Source organism: Cyclopterus lumpus, chromosome 10 (assembly GCF_009769545.1).
Source record: "Cyclopterus lumpus isolate fCycLum1 chromosome 10, fCycLum1.pri, whole genome shotgun sequence".
Classification (NCBI taxonomy): Eukaryota; Metazoa; Chordata; class Actinopteri; order Perciformes; family Cyclopteridae; genus Cyclopterus; species Cyclopterus lumpus.
In genome coordinates, this window is record NC_046975.1 from 1,877,131 (window position 1) to 1,883,754 (window position 6,624).

At 40.8% G+C, this 6,624-nt stretch overlaps 1 non-coding gene across 1 annotated transcript; it reads right to left on the bottom strand.

Moving 5' to 3' along the window:
- Positions 1 to 293: 293 nt before the first annotated feature.
- On the bottom strand, positions 294 to 365 carry trnap-agg. Its single transcript has one exon. It is a non-coding gene; the product is annotated as a tRNA-Pro (tRNA).
- Positions 366 to 6,624: the final 6,259 nt, after the last annotated feature.

Sequence of the window (6,624 nt, forward strand, 5' to 3'; positions counted from 1 at the left end):
GAGTACAGCGTAGACCTCGTGGTCAGTCTCGCCGGTATGTTCGCACTGATCAAAGGCTCCTTAGCGAAGGCAGTTTGAGCCACGGGACACAGGGTGTATGCTTGTGAGTGAGGACAACACGAGGGTTAAGTTTGTTTGCTCACATAATTAAACAGTTTACATAGGCCAACCTCACTCAAGAACCGGTTACATTTTTGGTACAGAGCGACAATCCAGCTGTCCCCACTACATTGTGTAGCTAACATTTTCACGGTTAGATAATTAAACAGTCTACATTAGCCAAACTTAATCTCTGGCTTGTCTGGGATTTGAACCAGGGACCTCTCGCACCCTAAGCGAGAATCATACCCCTAGACCAACTAGCCAATAAAAGTCCATGTAGTTTGATGTCTGCCTAACGAAATCCTCCATAGTCAGGGGAGTGTAATGAGTCAGCATGTCTTGGCAAGAAAAATAAAGCTTTTTCAACCAATAACCGGTTACATTTTTGGTACAGAGCGACAATACAGCAGTCCCCACACCAAGCTAACATTTTAAAGTTTGTTTGCTCACATAATTAAACTACCTACATAGGCCAAACTTACTCTTGGGCTCTTCCGGGATTTGTACCCGTGACCTATCGCACTCTAAGCTAGAATTATACCCCTAGACCAGTGGTGTCCAAACTTTTTGCAAAGAGGGCCACATTTGATAAAGTGAAGATGCCCGGGCCCCAATAGTTCCTTCTGACATTTTTTTAACCACAAAAGTGGTTCAAGACAGATAACATTAAACAAATGTATAGAATACCTACAATTTCCATGAGTTAAATATCTTTGCCTCATGAACATTTTAAACAGGAGTTATAAGTAATGCAAAGTGGTCTTTTATCATTAAACTTTAAAACAAGTGAATTTGAAAGCGGCAGCGCTCACTGTCAACTTTTCTCTTTTTTTTGCGGTCGTCATGACAGAAATGATTCGAGAAGGGTTCATGGCAGGGACATCCCATGTTGTGGACATCCCATAAACGTCGGAACATCTAACGCCCTGGTGTCTGGGTTCATAACATCACCCGTAGGCTCACACAGCTCGGGGAATTTCACCAACTCCGTCTCGATAACTTCCGCTTCCAGCGCTATGAGAGCAGCAGCAGCCCAACGGGTGGAGCATCTCAACGCTGATTGGTGCGAGTTGCGAAACTTTCGCAACTCGTGTTGGAAGTTGAAATATTTCAACTCATAACTTTTGAGTTTATACTCTCGGAGTATACACCGTTAGTCAAAAGTTTCTACACCAGATGTCTAACTGACAGTGCTGTAGCTAAATTTAAATTAGCGATTCCTTCTGCATTTGATTCAATACCACGTCTCAATGTGACGGAGGACTCCTGTGCTAACTTTAGTCCGTCCCAGATTGATCATATTGTCGATAGTGCTACAGGCTCACTGAGAATGACACTAGACTTGATAGCCCCACTGAAGAAAAAGACAGTGAGGCAAAGGAGGTTTGCTCCCTGGTATAACCCTCAGACCCGCGACCTAAAGCAAACTTCACGAAAGCTTTAAAGTATATGGCATTCCACCAATCTGGAAGAATCACGCTTAGTTTGGAGAGACAGCCTTAAAACATATAAAAAGGCTCTCCGTAATGCCAGAGCAGCCTATTACTCATCAGTAAGAGAAAAATAAGCACTTTAGCACTGTAGCCAGGCTGACAGAGTCACAGCTCTGTGGAGCCGTGTATTCCTATAGACCTCAGTAGTAATGACTTCATGAACTTCTTCAATGAAAAGATTTTAACTATTAGAGGCAAGATTGATGCTCTCTTGCCCTCAACTACTGCCGATCTGTCATTAAAGACGTGTTGCCTTTAATTGGCACCTCTCTGCTGGATATTGTTAATGTGTCTTTGCTAACAGGCCATGTAACACATTCCTTCAAAGTAGCTGTAATTAAACCTCTCCTGAAAAAGCCCACTCTTAATCCAGAGGTGTTGGCTAACTACAGACCAATCTCTAACCTTCCCTTCCTCTCTAAGATCCTTGAGAAAGTAGTCGCAAATCAGTTGAGTGACTTTCTACATCAGAATAGTTTATCTGAGGAGTTTCAGTCAGGATTTAGAAAACACCACAGCACAGAGACAGCACTGGTGAAAATTACAAATGACCTCCTAATTGCATCAGATAAAGGACTCATCTCTGTACTGGTATTATTAGACCTTAGTGCTGCGTTCGACACCATTGATCATGACATCCTGTTACAGAGACTGGATCAGTCGATTGGCATTTCAGGTACCGCACTAAGTTGGTTTAAATCCTATTTATCAGATCGATCTCAATTTGTATTTGTAAACGATGAAGCCTCAATGACCACCAACTTTAATCACGGAGTTCCACAAGGTTCTGTGCTTGGACCAATTTTATTTACCTTATATATGCTTCCTTTGGGCAATATTATCAGGAAACGCTGCATAAACTTTCATTGCTATGCAGACGATACTCAATTATATCTATCGATCAAACCAGAGGAGACCAACCAGCTCGCTAAAATTCAAGAATGTCTTAAAGACATAAAAACATGGATGACCTGCAACTTCCTGATGTTAAACTCAGACAAAACTGAAGTTATTTTACTGGGCCCTGAACACCTCAGAGATCAATTATCTGGTGATGTGGTTTCTGTAGATGGCATTTCCCTGGCATCCAACACCACTGTAAAGAATCTAGGCGTTATCTTTGACCAGGACTTGTCCTTTAACTCCCACGTTAAGCAAATCTCAAGGATTGCATTTTTTCATCTACGTAACATTTCAAAAATTAGACACATCTTGTCTCAAAAAGATGCAGAAAAGCTGGTTCACGCGTTTGTTACTTCCAGACTAGATTACTGTAACTCCTTATTATCAGGCTGCTCTAATAAGTCTCTTAAGTCCCTCCAGTTGATCCAGAATGCTGCAGCTCGTGTACTCACAAAAACTAACAAAAGAGATCACATGACTTCTGTATTAGCTGCTCTGCACTGGCTCCCTGTAAAATCAAGAATTACATTTAAAATTCTTCTCCTCACCTACAAAGCCTTGATTGGTGATGCACCATCATATCTTAAGGAGCTTGTAGTACCATATTGCCCCACTAGAGAGCTGCGCTCACTAAATGCGGGGCTACTTGTGGTTCCTAGAGTCCTAAAAAGTAGGATGGGAGCCAGAGCCTTCAGTTATCAAGCTCCTCTTTTATACTGAGCTTCTCTCTCCTCTTCTCTCTCTCCTTATGGATGAATTTACATCTCACCATTCCACCTTATTAACTCTGCTTCCTCCCCGGAGTCGTTGTGACTTCACATCTCATAGGGTCCATTGGACCTGGAGGTGTCTGATGCCTGGTGAGCCGGCCTCCCGCGGTGGCCCTGCTGATGCCCCGCCCCCTCCTCTCTACCTCCTTCTGTTTCATGGATTGGAGTTCCATTCATACATTGTCATATTCATGTAATGTGTTTATGTAACTCTGTAATGCTGTTCATTCTGTACACATGACATCTATTGCTTCTGTCCATCCGGGGAGAGGGATCCTCCTCTGTTGCTCTCCTGAAGGCTTCTTCCCTTTGTTCCCTGTGAAAGGTTATTTTTGGGGAGTTTTTCCTGATCCGATGTGAGGTCCTGGGACAGGGATGTCGTATGTGTACAGATTCTAAAGCCACATTTGTAATCTGTGATATTCGGCTATACAAAATAAACTGAATTGAATTGAATATCGTATCCGAAGTGGCTGAATTTACCTTCAGAAATATATTTTGAGTCTTCTTTCAAAAATATGTTTTGGGTCTACTTTCAAAAATACGTTTGACTCTGATGTGCATTGATTGGACAGTGGGATCAAGATCGAGTGGGCTACACCACGAAGTTTCTTAAATCCGAGTTGGCCACCACGATGAGGCTCATTGAGTCCAAGGTGACACAGGACTCCCCGATGGAAGTATTTTGCGTCTATTTTCAGAAACATATTTTGAGTGTACTTTCAAAAATCTGTTCAACTGTAATGTGCGTTAGGTTGACAGTGGACGTTCTGGAGCCCACGTGGCTCAATTGTTCTTTTACAAAAGCAATTACTAGCAGTGAATAACTCTTCTGTGACAGAAAGTAACAACAAATTAAATGAGGATGATTTCATGAAAACGGAACAAATGCTGATTCTAGTCTATTACTTGGTCGCGTAATGCTTGGTTGAAGTCTGGCCGTACAGCCCATAGAAGTCAGGGTGCCTGGCTGTTTGTGCGGCTTCCATCATTCCCTTCATGGGAAAATGCTGCAATGGCTGGCTTGTCATTTACTAGTAGTGAATAACTCTTCTGTCACATGCAATTGATTGATTGCAAAGTTACTAGTAATGGTTTATTTCATGAGTGTCAAGTAAGAAATGCCCTTGAACTCTCACGAACACAAAAAACTGTTTCTTTCCGACTTGATCAACACTTCAATCACTGACTTAGACACTTGCATCCCCAGGATAGTTTTACACTCAATTGTTTGATTTCCATATTGTATTATAAATGTTCACATGTTGTTATTATGTCTTATACTATTGCACTGTGTATTCTATATTTGTTTGTTTACCTTAAATGGATCGTGCAATTTTATATTTCTTTATTACGTTTTGTACTATTGCAGTGTTTATTGTTATGCTCCAATCACCAAGCCAAAGTACTTGTATATTTAACGTATTTGGCAATAAAGGGTTTGAACATTTTGACTCATTAGAGGAGTTCACATTTTTTTGTGTTACTTAGAAATCATAGCTGTGTGTATCAGGACTTACTATGTGTGACTGCTGTGGATGAAATGGAATAACCAGGTTACTTTAGTAACTTGTAGTGTGAACCTTCCGTAGAGACTGGTACACCAGGAAGGTTTGGAAGCTTCTATAGAGACCGGTACACCAGGAAGGTTTGGAAGCTTCTGTAGAGACCAGTACACCAGGAAGGTTTGGAAGCTTCTGTAGAGACCGGTACACCAGGAAGGTTTGGATGCTTCTATAGAGACTGGTACACCAGGAAGGTTTGAAAGCTTCTATAGAGACTGGTAGACCAGGAAGGTTTGAAAGCTTCTATAGAGACTGGTACTCCAGGAAGGTTTGGATGCTTCTATAGAGACCGGTACACCAGGAAGGTTTGGATGCTTCTATAGAGACTGGTACACCAGAAAGGTTTGGAAGCTTCTGTAGAAACCGGTGCACCAGGAAGGTTTGAAAGCTTCTATAGAGACTGGTACACCAGGAAGGTTTGAAACCTTCTGTAGAAACCGGTGCACCAGGAAGGTTTGAAAGCTTCTATAGAGACCGGTCCACCAGGAAGGTTTGGAACCTTCTGTAGAGACTGGTACACCAGGAAGGTTTGGATGCTTCTATAGAGACTGGTACACCAGGAAGGTTTGGAACCTTCTGTAGAGACTGGTACACCAGGAAGGTTTGGAAGCTTCTGTAGAGACCGGTACACCAGGAAGGTTTGGAACCTTCTGTAGAGACCGGTACACCAGGAAGGTTTGGAAGCTTCTGTAGAGACTGGTACACCAGGAAGGTTTGGAAGCTTCTATAGAGACTGGTACTCCAGGAAGGTTTGGCTAGCTGGATGCAGTCGTGCTAATGCCGTATTTAGCTTTCCATGCTTGCTTTTTAAATCAGATCAGATCTAGCATGGACAGATACAGGAGTAAGGGACATGAAGCACACAGAAAACATGAATACCAGTACACACATGGATAACTCCTCAAGCTGCCACATTGGTCAAAGTGAACGTCACTACCCAGCTGGATGACGAACACAGGATTGAGGTGAAGAAACACAATGAGGAGGTGGATAAAAACTGGCACACCTTAACCCTAACAAGGTTCATAGGGCATCTTACTATCTAAACATGTTCTATTATATACATATATATATATATATATATATATATATGTGATTTATATTATACAATATTTATATTTTATTATAACATATTTAAGATATTTATATTGTATAAAATATCATTATATGGTATTCATATATCATATTATACTGAATATTATTATATTAAATAAAATAGTAATACGTGTTTGATACTTTTTTTTGCATTGAATCATTCTGGGATGTTTGCTGAAATTGATTGGATGGCCCTACCAAAGAAATATTCCACTAGCCGCCACTGGAAACCAGAGCCTTTAACCAGACTCTTCTATGTTCATTCTTCCCAAAGGCAGTTTAAAGTATGTCTCATGTGTTCAGAGAACGTGACGATTATTAAAAGCGTCATTGTGAAGCGAGGAGACAAAGCAAATCTCTTTGGAGCAAACATACCGACTCACATCCGAAATGAAGCAACAGAAACATAAACGATCTAAGAGCCCAACATGATCAGAATTCTAACACATTCATTAACTGTCCAACAATAATGTCAACACAGATAATAGAGCTGAAACAAGTGGTTTAATAACAGATTTAGTCCCCAAACACACATTTTATAAGAGAATAATTTTGTGGCTTTTTTGGTTGACATCACTAGACATCTGAATGAAATACATTTAAAGCTATAGGGCAAAGACAATTAAGTTACATTTATTTGTGTAAGTACTTTAATTTAAGAAACATTTTTCAAAACCTTTCTGTAATTTCTTTTTC